Consider the following 14882-nt stretch of genomic DNA (forward strand, 5'->3'; position numbering starts at 1 on the left):
TCAGTGATGAAATGGAGCAACGAGGTCATTGCATGTCAGGGTTCAGATAAGATCTTCTTTGGATTCTTTCCTGTAAGAACTAACCAAAGAAGTTGAAAGTAATTTAAAAAGAGCTCTCTAAAGTAGTCTTTACTCTGAAGGGATTAGGAGCCCACAGATGAATATGATGTTCCTCAGTCTCCCTGGAAAAAAAAAACACCTTTGCTAGGACAGCCTCAAATCACTGCAAAGAAATTGTTAGAATTCGGAACTCAACTCTCAGACACAATGAAGCATATATTTGGTATGATTAAGGAATGGTACAAGAGTACTTTAAATGGATCCTACATGGGCAGCTGATTGAAAAAGCTTCTGGAAGGGTCATGTTTCTGGGAGAAGGACAGCAACTTTTGGAGTTACTCATCTTCTGCTCAGAGTTGCAGAAGATAGAGGCAATAAAGGTGTGTGGTGGTTCTCAGGGAAGGGATCACAGCCATGCAGTGGTCCTTGGCTGGAGCAACCTGGCCTGAGTCACCTGTTTGTGACTGCAGTGTCCTCTGGCCCGTGTGGTGTCAGCTCTGCAGTGGTGGCTTCTTGATGACTGCACTGTCTTTTTGGTTTTGTGTTGGACAGGTACCCACCAGCAGGAGCTGATGGATGAAAGTGATTGATGTGAAGGCTCAGGTGACATTTTGACCAGGCCTGTGCCCACAGCTGCGTATTGAGACTATGGGTGCCTGTGGCCCTCTGGCTGTTGGGATGGCAGTAGCAGAGGTGCCATCAGCTGGGACAAGAACATCTGATGAACAGGTCACCAAAAGTGCAGTGGTGCATATCCTGAGCTGAGAGGGGAGTCTGAAACAAAGAAAAAACTTGTTTGCTTTTCTTTTTGCAGAGAAAAGGTAGAATGTAACTGATTCCAAGACATCTGCTTATAAATTAGTGGTGCTGGTGATGTCTGGGGCTTAGTACCACATAGCTTCTTAAAACCACTCCCTGTTCATTCTTCCCATAGGATCCTAGGAGAAAGGGTAAGCAAGAATTTCTTGTTCCCACTGGAGTAGACTATGAATGCAGGATGACTTTCCATGATTTTCTCGGGAAAGGAATTGTGGTTGGAACATATGGTCTTCTAATTTGGAAAAATCTTATATTTTCCAGGGTGCTTGCCATAAGTCAGGGAGAGCTTGGGCTCACAGCAAAGGCGGGTGGGTGGAAAAACTTTTTTTTTTTATTTTATTTTTTTTTATTTCTCCAGTTTGGGCTCTGCAACAGAATGTTTCACTCTGTTGTTTGAGATTTTGCCACTAAAACCTTGGGAAGAAAGGAACCTTCTTCCCCATTGCAAGGCTGGTATTGTTTGGGATACCCTGCTGGGCTTCTGAAGAGAAGTGATGACAGACACCCTGCAACAGACATAAAAACCAGCTCTGGAATCTGAACAGCAAATCAAGCATGTGAGCAAAAGCTACTCTGACTTGTGTGTGTCTTCATCATCGCCTGCCAGTTTCAAAACAGGCTGTATCAGTGTAGCACTTTAAATGCTTCTTAGGAGAACTGACTGCTTTGAATAACCAAAAAGAAACATGAAAGTTAACTTACAACTATGAAATGTATAGTGCAGTTTCTGGAGAAACAATGCAATGTAGGAATATGGAGATCTGAGCTGTAAAAGCCTCTAAGTCAGATAAACCACCAGGGATTCACTTGTACAAGACTGAGAAGATTCCTAGTCCTCAGTACACATGTGAGACATCTACGCTCAATGAGAAAGAGCTGAGCCCCTCAAACAATTATAATTGGATCATTAAATTGAAATGTCAGACTGTATCTTTATATTGCAACAATAAAAGCGTAGTGAGAACCTCCAGTAAAAGAGTCAGATGATGTGCTGTTTCCAGCCTGTGTTTCCCATGGATCATGGGTAAATGTGCAGCCAACACACAGCACAGTTCCCATGTGAACAGATCTGAAATAGACACAAGACTTTCAACGAGGTGAGCTCTAGTCCAGTTTGGATTGACGGCAGAAAGTGATTCCTGCGCATAAACATGTCCACTGCTGCGGGGTCCGAGAGTGTCGTGCGCTGGTCTTACCTCACCCGAGAGAAAAAGGATGAAGAGGAACAAATAGCTACATTCATGGTGACAGAAGAGTGGGAGCAGAGAAAGTGTAGGCTGACGTGGTTAACCCAGGCTTGGTTAGTCAAGGGCTGTCTGGGGTATAGAGACAGCTTCCAGCCAGGGAGGGTGGCAGCAGCAGCTTTCACTCCCCATAGCAAATGTAGCTGTGTCTGCTAGATCTATCCATACTGAAGCAAGAGGAACCTTAGGCTAGTATGCCTCTTCAGGTCAAACAGCAAAATCAGTCACTTGGCACACCTGAAATTGCTTGTTGAAATGTTTTTTTCCTGTTTTTCTGCTTCTATGTTGATAACCATATATACTTGCAGACTTATAAATTTTACAGGGGTTAATTCACTGGGACTACCTTGGGGATAGAAATATTTGGAAACACTGGAATTCCTGTTTCTCCAAGTGTGAGTGGATGTTATCTGTTCATGTCTGACTGTGTCTTTGATATCTTCAGATGGAAGGTGATGGTGACGCCCCAAGCCATTTCATGCCAGCCATATATCACCGTTCTGGCACCAGTCCTCCTTTGACATCTGACCTGAGTACTATCAGTTGCAGAACATTCAGTTGCCTACAAAAGACAGCTTTTGCTGTAGGGAATAGCATTTCCTGCAGCTCCTGGCAGACCTGAAAGGCCAGAGAAATCAGTGTGCAGGGCTCTTTCCTCAAGACTGTCCAAAATGCCTGTTTCCACTGTAGAAGAGGCCCTCTCTACCCATACATACCTTGCACCTTAGAGGATTGCTTAGCCTTGCACAGAGGACAGGATAGATAGCACTCACTACATGAATGAACAGTTATTCAGCATCTCACTTCATTATTCCATGTTTTTTGCCAGATCTTTTGGGTCATGTGTATTTCCAAAGTATTCTTTTTTTATAAAACTCTCTCTTTTAGTGGACGTTTCTACAGTGCTGATAGTGAAGTTACCTGAGACTTTGATATCAGTGCATTAATTTTTACTCTGCCCCTGTGAGGTGTGGAAATGGCCCAAACCAGTGGTAGAGGGGGGCAAAAGGGATGTTGAGAGTCTCCAATAATTTCAGCTGGTTTTATGAGAGATTACGACTGTAGACAAATGTGGTTCAGACTTTCATCCCTAGGTGAGAAACCCAGAACTGGTGACATGTTTGGGGAGCTGGCAGTACCCAAGCTGCCTAGAGCCACCTGAAAGCATTGCCCACTGCAAGAGTAAACTTGAATTGCTGAGAGCAGCTTTCATGTGCAGGAGCCATGAAAGTGGCTCTCCCTGCACTCACTTTGCACCTTCCAGTCTTCCCAGAAAAAAGGCAGAATGAGGAAAAAAGGAACAGAGGTGTAAAAGTCTGTGAATGGTAAACAGACAGTTTATCTCTGTGGTTTTTATTTATTTATTTATTTATTGTCTGTTTGTTTGTTTTTAAATCTCCCCCAGCGGTGTTGATATTCAACAGAATCCCTGTATCAAACCTACTGGCCAAATCCAGGTAATTTTGTTCACCAAAACACTCTGAGTGCTCCAGTTGAGAGCCTTAATGCTCTGCCTTTTTTTTTTCCTTTCAATGGATACTGTTTTTAGTGTGAGTCCTGGGAATCTTTGCACAAAATCCTTCTCCCTAAGCATGTATAAGACTTCCACATGATCAGTTAGAAGGTCTGAACTGTTGAAGCCAAGCACAAGCCTAACTCGTGGGAGAATATGCTGTCAGACTAACCATAGTCTTTCTGGAAACCTGGCAGAGACTCCCTGAGAGCACCAAACTGGGAGAAAAGTCAGTACAGGAGATTCCATCAATAGCTGTAGCTGAATATTTCCTTTTGCCAATGGGCTTCCCAGTTAAATGGAAACAGAGGAGGGCTTATAACTCCTGACTGAGGTTTAATGGCATAGGAGAGAGGGATATTTCTTTCAATGTGATTCTGACAATAACATCTACTAAGCTCCATTTGGCAAGATTCACAAAATAACCTCTGCCAGTTGATATCACCTGGACCACTGAATTTTTTTTCCCCTACATTTTATAATTAAATATTCACTGTATTTTTTTATTTTTGAAAATTGTAGAATTATTCTAGTTTTGTTCATATTAAGGATTATAAAGCCATAAGGACAACTTTGCTTTTTTTCCCTGAAATTTAATCTTTCCAGTTATTTAATGCAAACAGTTTTGTCTATCTGAGAACAACACTTCCACCAAGGTCTAGTAACTGAATTCTGACTTTGCTTTTAAGCTGTGTGTCATCTGCTGTTGGGAGGGAGCATACTTCTTTCCTGCTCTGTAGTTAGAGCTCATAAAGAAGAAAGACCAAGCTTTTCTTGCTGACAGAGTACTTTGGAAATTTAGGTTTGGGGTTTTATATTTTTAATATTACCATACCTTGAAAGGGAATAGATAATTAGGACTTTTTTTTTTTTTTTTTCAACAGAAATAAAATGGAAGGGAAAGATGAGAGAGAGGTCCAGATCTCTGTCTGACAACATCAGTCTTTTGAAACCAGCACTGTGGTGGGCACTTTCAGTATGGTGATTTGTTTGATGTACTATAAAATCTTTTCTACCAGTGTGTAGCTACCACCCACTTATATTTATTATGCAGCTTTATTTTTGCTTGGTAATATTTTTCTTGTGTTTATTTTAAAAGGTCTACATTTTGTGGTGACAGTCTCCCATTTTCCAAATTAACTGCTAGCAGATGTTGCTGTGTGGTGTGAAGCACACACAGCAGCTGAAACCACCAGGGTCTGGATACTGGCTTAGGAAAAAAAAAAAAATCTTTGTGTTATTCAAGCAAGTTTCAGGAGTGTCTATAAAGTGCTTATGTAGAATCTTATTCAGAAAATAAATTACTGTTGTTTTTATAGCTTTTAGCTGGTTTTAGTGCTTGGAATTACTGCTGAAACCTCACATGTCTGTACCATGTTTAAGAAATGAAATATCATTTGGGCAGTGTTATTTAGGAAAGGATTAGCTGCTGATACATTATATAAAGACAAATGCAGGTAAGTCCTACTTGGAGCTACAGCTGCCTGGTTTTGTCCTTTATAAAATCCCTGCCACTGTTGCACATGTGTGCTCAATCTTAGCTTGTGGACCGAAAAACTTCAGTGTAAGCAGAGAACTTTGAGTAGGCTATTTTTGAAACTGTTACTGAAAATGAGATTGAGAATTGGGGATTGTGCTTTTCCTTATGGAATAAGGTATTGCAATTTTGCTGGGTCATTAGGTATGCCTTTTTTTGTTTGGTTGGTTTGGTTGTGGTTTCTTTTCTTTTCTTTTTTTTTTTAGGTTTTTTTTGTTGCATCTATGAAATTTCACCCAATTTTGGACAAACCATACATTTGTGAGAAGGTGGGGATGCGTGTGTTGCAGAGTTGACTGGCTAGGCAGTAACTAACCTGCCTGCATCATTTCTATATCATGCTACTGCAATTGCTCATCCAGTTTGTAACTAGGTAAGTTATAAGCGCTCACTGTTCCCCATGTCTGCTGTGAGTAGGACAAGGGGGGAAAGAAGGAGTGTCATAGTGTGGAAAGTAATTCACTGCCCAGCTTGTTACTGGAGTGCTCAGTAGGAAGCATGGTTAGTGTGGCTGCAGCTCCATTATGAAAAGGTTTTAAGATGTGTTTCTGTGTGTTCTTTAGGAACAAAACAGGTATTAGAGAAATATGGAATGGCCTGGATTGGGAGGGACCTTGAAGATCATTTAGTTTCAACCCTCTGCCACGAGCAGGGACACTTTCTACTAGACCAGGTTGCTCAAAGCCCCATCCAGACTAACCTTGAGTGCTTCAAGGGATGGGACATCCACAGTTTCTCTGGGCAAACTTATTCCTGTGTCTTGCTACCTTCATAGTGATGAGCTTCTTCCTAATGTGTAATTTAAAACTACTCTCAGTTTAAAGCCATTACCCTCTACTTATCACTATCACATGTCCTAGTTGATTCTGCATTAGAGCAGGGAGATAGACTAGAAAACCTTTAAAGTTTCCTTTTAAATCTACCATTCTCTGTCTGAGCCTTGCTCTGTAGACTCTCTCAAAGATGCTGGAAAGTTAACTGGATTTGCCCCATTAGATACACGACTGTAGAAGAGTTGCCCACTAGATGTCACTGGCACTTCACTGAAATAAGATTTAAAAAGCCTTTTCTGGTAGGTAGTTAAAAAGAGATGATGTACAGGTGAGCATCACCCCTGTTCTTGCACGCCTCTCGGTGCCACTCCTGTGCCCAGGCTTGTGATACTTCTCACTCTACGGGACATCCTGTGTTGATCCAAGGAACGGAGCCATCCTGGGCTTGTCTGTGCTTACAGAAGTTTAAGATTAGAAAATTGCACTGTGTTATATGTTAAGGTTTTGAAGAGCCTGTGGATGGGTACAGTAATGCTTTTGGGGTTAGCACTGCGCAAGCACATTTGGGCAAATGCCTCTCTTGTTATGAAGGTATTTCAACAGTGCTCTATTCACTAGGAATGCTAAGGATTTTGTTTTCTTATCTTTCAAATGCAACAGCGAATTCTGTATTTGATTCTAAGACAAAGCTCCATGCTGATATGGAATATGCAGACTTTTGTCTGTAAAGAGGACTTGAATGTCCAATAATCTTGTTAAAGAGGGGTTATCACAAATGTGGCAGATACACAGTAGCTGGTCTTCAATAGTGTTTTTAATGCAGAAGTTGGACAAATTATATCTGCTTTATTTCACTTGACCTACTAGAGGTCCCTCCAATTAAATCACCTGTAGTCGGCCTACAGTTGACCCCTTTTTGACTTATTTAGTCATCTGCCTAGTTTTCTCAACAAGTTATGAACATTCAGACTTAAATCAATCCTTGAAAAGGTCCTGTCACTGAGCAGTGAGGCTCATACCTGATAATCTGCCCGTCACATAATATGAGCGCAGATGACAATCACTTACTTCTTTTATGTCATGATATAAGGCTGAAATTGTCTAAAATGAGGAAGAAAGCCATTATTTAATCAATGGAATTGCGTCAATTGAGTAAAATTTGTCTCTAGTGTAAACAAATGGAATGTCTTTGCGTTCTGTGAAAACAAGACTAAATTACTTGCAGATCTCGCAGATAGAAAAACATAGGAAGTGGACTTGTAGGCTGGCACATTCGGGGTTTTGGAGTATGCATTTAAAATAATTATCCAGATTACACTGGATTACTTAATATATTTTTTGCATTATGCATATGCACATTTAGTTTTAAAACAATGAAAGCAATATTAGTCTTTTTTTTTCAGTCACGTTTGATTATTTGATACACTCCTTAGAACAATGTGGGACTATTATCAATAAACGTACTAATTAAATAAGAAAATGTCAAAAACCAGTTTTAACTTTTGCAGGTGGGTTGACGAGTATTCCTTAGTGTGTCCTAGGACAGACGAAATTTTGGTACATGACATGAGAAAATGATCTTTTATAAAAAAACCCAAACCCAAATCCCCAAGTTTCCCTCTTGTCGCCTCATATGTATACAAATAACAGAACACAGTAAAGAATTTAGCAATATCTATATCCATGCTTTTAACCAATTACCACTTTTTAGTACTATGAACAGTCAATATTTAGTGACTACAGCCTGAAGATCAGTCTGAATGTGGAAAAACCAGAAGCTGCGTGGGCTATTGGGATTTCGAGCTGCAGGAATTTTACATATACTTAAGTTTTCCACAGGTTCGATGGAAGAAAATGTGAGTATGTTAAAGGTGTATGTTTCTAATCTGTAGAAATTCTTACTTGCTAAAGTAAATTTTGTTTGTGCTTTTGTAACAGGTCTAAAGTGACCAGCTGAAGTAAGATCAATTGTGTGCTTGATCTGATGCCTCTAGAATGCAAGATATGCCTATGTAAGTCTTCCTCACTGATTCATAAACTGGGATTGCTCTGCAGAGATCTTTGTAGGAGGAAGCTAGTCTGGGAACCAGATATTCAATATTTTCTCTTTTTTTGAAGGTCCTGTTGTGGCCTTTTGAATACATCGTTGGATGATTGAAAGAAACACTGTGGGAAAGGTGATAAACTGTGTGTTTAGATCTTGATTCCAGAGGCTTCTAGCACAGTCCCTTTACTCAATCAATGCCTGAACCAAGCTGAAAGATATTTAATAATCTCAGCACTTCATAGAGTTGGTCCTTAACTGCGACAGGTGGTGGCTGAGAGGCAAAAAGTAGAGCAGGTGGGCAAGATTTCAGCACCAAAGATTACAGAAATGGTATAGTAAATATGCAAGGTGTTAGTCCTCCCCTCCCTCTTGAGTTGTCTAGAGTTGTGAAATGTAATGATTTTGAAGGGGTAGGAAGGGTTTATCAACTGAACAGGTCTGCACCTCACCACGACGTTGTTCTCCTCTGTCGTGGTCTGACCAGGCTCTGGTGAGGGAGCTGACTGCCTGCTGCTACATTAGCTGTGTGCAGAAGGTCCTGTCAGCCAGATTCATCCATGCAATGGTGGGACTGTCTGCCTACTGTTTTCATCATTTATCAAGGTACGCACCACGGAAGAGAGGATTTGAAAGATGCTGTGTTGCATCTTTCCCCGAGTTGTGGTTAGGTAATAGCAGTTTTGGTGGTGTTTTATTAATTTTCAGGAAGATAAAAGGAGACAGAAATGGTACCTTGGCAAAGCTGGAGATTTGGAGTCAGAGCTCTTGGTTCTGTCCTTGATTCTGCCAATATAGGAGTACAAATTATGAACCAAAGTTATGGAAGAAACTGGGGTTCCTTGCTGCCCCAAAGTGTTTGGTCTGAATTTCTGGCAACATGCGGTGAGGGAGCTTGGCACTGTGCAGTGCCTTGAGATCTCCTCTTCTTGGGTACTAGTAGCTCCCATGCACTCTCCCCAAGCCATGGACATTAACTCTTTGTAGAGGGATGTGAAATTGAAGCTTCTTTGGTTTTTCTGAACATATGACATCTACAGCTCTCTCTTCACGACCAGCCCTAAAGTCGCAATCTGAGTAAACACCAGTCAGCAAGTTTGTTGCCAGTGGAGTTCCTGTACAGCGTTTCCCTGGTGTTAGCTTTAACTGGACCAGACCTCAGATTCCACAGATGGCCTCTTGCAATGGGGTGTGTTTCTCATTTTATGGTGCTGGTCCTTTCTGCAGGCAAATTCTATGGGGAAAGGTGTGAGTGGGTAGGATTTGGGTAGGAGAGTCTGTAAATCCTGTGGGTTCATATTATTCTGGATTTTGAGAAATTAGTAGGAAAGTGACTGCCAGCTCCAGTTTCATCAGGGTGATGTTCCCTGAAACACCCTTGGCAGCTGGCTTTGTTTATAGGTCAGTATAATGACGAAGTTCACTTCCTTCCATTGCAGGAGTTGCTTTGGATATCTGAATATATTTATTCAGAAATGCCTGACATAGTAGCTGATAAAGAAAACACTATGCTAGATCTTAGTAAAATAAATGAATCTAGTAGCAAATAAGCAGAGCGACATCTCTGTATTTGTCTGAGAATCTGATTCCTACAACTTCTGATTTCATGGTTTAGGGTCTTGTTTCTCTTCTTTTGTCATTTAAGATAATTTGTTACCTTTTAGCTGAATTTTAAAAAAGCTCTTTATTGTTACGCTCCGCATAGTAAAGCATACTTAAGCAGCAAGGTAGAGAGATCTGTACCTTGAGAGAGTATCATGTTGTGCTGAGACTTCTGAGAGATTAGCTTTTGAAGAACCTCTTTGTTTTTATTCTGAATATGATCCAGTCCTGGGAATTTAATTTGCTTCTTCAGATCATTATGTTTGCATGTTTTCTTATCAAAGGAGGCATAAGTTTAGGGCATGAGCCTGTAAATCTGTTTTCACATAATTTCTTAAAAGTCACATGGTACTGTTGCTGTTGAAGGGAAAGATGCTGTTTATCTTTTAATTCTAAAATGAATCTAGTCCTTTCAACATGGTTTTCATCTTTAGAGGTTAGTTCATATTCTGACTTCCTACACCATGATTTTCCAGTATTGGCAGGTTTATGAATAAAACTCAAGTAAATTTTGTTTTCTTTCTGCATAGTCTCTCTCTCTCCCTTCCATATCTCCTTACAGGGCCCATCATCTGATGAAGTCAAGTTACCTTTAGTAATGCAGGATTGGCTTTTTGCTGGATAGTCTTGTCTGAACAGAGGAGCAGAAGTTTAGCAGGATCTTTTAAATTGTTTGGTTTTCTTTCAATTTTGCCAGCCTCCTGTGTTCAGAGGCCAGATTGTTATGCTTTTGTTCAAAAGACTGTTCTCGTCCATTTCCCACAAAACTCAGAAGAGTTAATTGTTTCTCTGTTGTGATCCCTCAACAGTTGCTGAGGTTTGTGAATGACTTTTTCTATAATTTGTGAAAATGCTATGGAATACTTTGTGGGATTTGCAGAAAAAAGTTTCTGATTTTCTCCTCCTTCCTTCCATTAGCACTCTGAATACCCCAGGTATCGAGTAAGAACCAACAGCATGCTGGTGTGTTGTGTCAGCCAGGCACAGTGTGACCATGGGGAATCACCCCACACGTGCCACGTATGAAGCAGACTACTCATGGCTAGGGCTGGTCCTCTCTTCGTGGGGACAGACAAACAGCCTGATTCTGCTTGTACAAGCTGAAGCCACTTTTGACTCTAAAGCTGGTGGAGGGAACAGGACCATTCAGTTTTGAAAGTGAATTTGAAAGCCGCGTCTAGTTAACTCAGATGTCCTTCTGTTTAGGGCCTTGAGCCTTAGGGGATGGGATCTGGAATGATCCCTTAAGGTCTTCAGCTTCCACATCCATCTCCTGTTGATGTTAATGGGGAATGAGCTCACAAGACAAAGACAGTAAATGTGGCCTCCAAGGGTAAGTACAGTTGTGGTTTCCCAAGCATTTGTATCCTACTTTCAGAAAAAAGGCAAAAAAGCTTCCCATTGCCAAAGGTTCAAATACTGTATTAAAAGGGGCTTCCTCCAGGTTTCTAAAGGCAGATGATCAAAGTGTGGCTTTGTGAAGAGAGCACAATACACTTCACATGTACCCAAATTAAGTTGCTCCCCTGTGGCAGCAGCAGCATGGCTGAGTGCTAGCCTGTGCTTCCCTGTGAGCCCGCTCACCACGTCGCTCTTCTTCTCCAAACAAGCAGCTCTCAGCAGGCAGCTGCTCTCTAGGCAGCTTGCTTTTAGGTAAGCTTAGTACAAAGAGTGGGATTACATTATAACTATGAGGAATTAAGTGTCAAGGTTTTTTGAGTGCTTGTAACGCTAAGTTTTAATTTTAGTTGTAGCAGGCTCCAAAGACTGTAAAATTGTGACCTATCAGTCCAGAGGCTGGGACTCCTGTTTGACATTGTCTACTCAGCTTTGACCTAAGTGTGCAAATATTGTGCTTGGAGCAGAGGGGCTGTGCTCCAAAGACAGCTTTTGGGCTTGGTCTGAAACTCTAATATTCATAGATCTGAAGCAGTCACAGTTCCTGCAAGGATTGACAGGAGATGCAGATGCCAATATTGCTGAATAGCAAGACTCGATTCAAACTGGATACTCTTGGTTTCAAGTTGGGAGTTGAAAATGCTGCTTCTAGTGTCTATGAATATCTTTTGAGGGTGTGGAATGCTGTCAGGCTTGGCTGCCTGGCTGATATTTGCCAGTGTTAAGACCCTCATAAGTTTAAACAACTGTACATTACTGTTGTTATAACAATCATAAGGTATTTATTTTATTATGACTTGGACAGTATTTCATTCAGAGTAGCTCAACTCATCTTCTAATATCTGTGAATTATGAGTTGGTTCTTTGCCAGTCGATTCTCCAAAAACTTCTTGCTCTTGATTTTGCTTTGCTCTTCTGGCTTTGGGAGCAGTGGATGTAAACATGTGACCTTTCATCTCACAAATGGCATCATGTTTACAGGATCTGCTTCACCTCTGTGTTTCAGACTATGTTGCCATAACCCCATTTATTTCAACACAACTGATCTGCAATAGTGCAGCTGAAAGACAGAAAAGTTAACAAAAATGCCTATGGGCCACTATAAATAGTTAAAAGTAATACAGCAATCTGACTCAGCCTCTCAGATGGCAAAAGTTCCTCAGCTGCATTAAAGTTAGGTGACCAGAATACTGGGATCCATCTTCATTACTTGATTATTTATTGTGTTTAAAATGATGATTAAGGGAAAGTTTGAGAGGAAGGTAGAAAATACAGAATGCTTGAATCATTAAGAGACAGAGGAGATTCATTAAAACGTGCTTTGTAACCCCAGACCGGTTCCTTACCCATTCTGTAGAAACACAAGCTGCAGGTTTTTTTTTAAATCCACTGCGAAGAAAACAAAATGTTGCTTTCTTTCACTTTCCCCCTCATACTTTCACTCTCTGATTAGTCCCGTTATTTCTGTATGAATAAATCTGACTGCATGTCCATTCTCAAACACTTTTGTGCCTCGTCCACCAAATGGATGCTGTTTAATATCTTCTGATTTCTTTTCCTGGTGAACCTCTTCATTGCCTGAATTGTTACAGACACAATTCAGTTCAAGCTTATTTTCAAAATAGAATCAGGATGATGTTTTCTTACTTGCATGATGTTAGCCCAGAAATCCTTTCCTGGGCTCTTACTCAGGTGTTCCAGGAGCTGTATAAAACCAGAACCAAGGCAATGTGTGTGGTATTCCATACTTTTAAACTGATTCTTCTAGAAAGGCAGGATTTCTCCTTAACTGTGAGACAAATTCTTTTCTGCTCAACTTGATTAGCTATATGTCAGGACTGACAAATCTGACCATTATCATTTAACAGTAGATGTTCTTCATGCTGTCCTTGAAAACTTCAGTGGTAAGAATGAATAGCCTGTTGCAAGAGACTGCATTTCAGAGGATAACTTGATGTTTAATTTTTCTTGAAAATGACATCATATCTTAATTATTTCCCTTGTAGGAAATTCTGGTTCCTCAAAGCCTGATGTGCTGCTTAGGTAAGTTCACATTTCATGACAGTATGAAACACTGAGCACTGGGATGCCACAAGAAGATTTTTTAGGGGCTTAATGTAGCGTGAGCCAATTTATCAAATATCTTTTGTATTTATTTTTCTCAGCTAGCTTTCTAGGGCATAATTAATTTTTAGTCTGACTGGTTTCTAGCAGTTCTTACTTGTATAGAACTTCCTGGTTATTTGGAAGCTTTTTCTACTGATAATCTTTATGCCAATATGTAAAAACAAATACTAGAAGACAGCAGAGCTCCTAGAGAGCCATCTTGCTTATATAGCTGTTCCTTCCCTGGGTATCTGCCACTGCCTCTAGGGAGCAGGATGCAATGAAACTGTAGACACTCCTTTGAGGGATTCTCACTGAGCTGTTGACAAGTTCTTCATGGGCTGTGGACAATATACCACTATGCACTCGTGTCACACCACAGGGCCTCCCATTGACGCTTATCCTTTTCATTTGGCCTCTGACCTCCACTGCTTGCCACTTAGTGAAGCAGCAGTTCAGAAAAGAAAGCAAAAGTCAGACCAAAGTAGCTTTCATCTACTTTCCATAGCCTACCTTGTACTTCTTGCTGTTTTTTAAATTGCTAATAATTAATAGAGATCCTTTATATTTTTCTCCATTTTGAAATAAAATCCATTCTTGAGTATAAATGGTCAAAATAATATTGTTCCACTGCTACCCAGATGTGTGAATTTTCACCCTGACATCATCATTTTCCTTTCTTCTTTTCTTTTTTTTTTTTTTTCTCAATACATATCAGAAGTAACCCAGAACTAACCCCAGAGATTTAAAAAATGTACAAATGCAAATTTACACGTTTGGTGCCTCTGCAGTTTCTGACTTTCACACATGTTAGTGATCTGTGCTTGGGCTTACTGAACTGAAGGCAAAATGTCATGTTTAAGTACAGTTTAGCCAATCCATGCGACAATGATTTTCGATGTGAGCATCTCATTCATCTGGGTAATTAAATCACTCCATTACAATTGTTCACTATATCAATGCCAACATTTGAAGTCTGGAATGGAAGTAATTGTATTACTCTGGATCTATGACTGTAGAGCTACAGCAACCCAACTCTACGCACTGTGATGCCAAAGAATTATTTCAGTGGCCTCCAAGTCTGTTAATTGAATTATAGGAATACTGAAAACCCTCTGTCTTTAACCAGGGTTCTGTGGTGTCGAGGTGTTGTATAAAATCAGAATGAAAAATCACCTCCCATGACACATGGGCTGGAAAACAATCCAAGAAGCCTCTTCCATTCCTCTGCTTGATTCCCAGTAGTGGTTGAACACTACCTTCCCCCTCCCACTGGTTTTGGAAGTGGTCATCAAATGAAAGGGTAGAGCTAGAGGGAGGGAAGATGGTGATTTAATTAGAGATCTGAGGGGTCATTTTTTTTCCCTCCCAGCATGTAGTATTGTTGTAAGTCAGCACTTATTGATGTGTCATGATTACAGACAGCCAAGAAACTGGCTTGCACATACACTCTTACAATGGCAGACACAGGACCCTTTGATATTAAGAATGAGCAGTTAACCCTCTTTGTTTACAGTTAAACTGATCTAGATGAAAGATTATGTGAAAATAAAATTAGATGATATATATAAGAAGGACAACTTGAAGAGCAAAGCAAATGTGAAAAATTGAGAGTGGTCATTTACAACACAAGCAAAGATTTGTTGAAATATGTTCAAGAGATTTAGGAGCAGAGATTTTGCTGAAAGTCAACAGGATTTATATTCTAAACCCAACGTAGAATTTGAAATATTTTCTCTGGTATTTGTGCTTCGGTTTAGCAAAGATAAAATTAATTTAAAATGTT

The sequence above is a fragment of the Pseudopipra pipra genome, chromosome 3, assembly GCF_036250125.1.
Source record: "Pseudopipra pipra isolate bDixPip1 chromosome 3, bDixPip1.hap1, whole genome shotgun sequence".
In the NCBI taxonomy this organism is placed as follows: domain Eukaryota; kingdom Metazoa; phylum Chordata; class Aves; order Passeriformes; family Pipridae; genus Pseudopipra; species Pseudopipra pipra.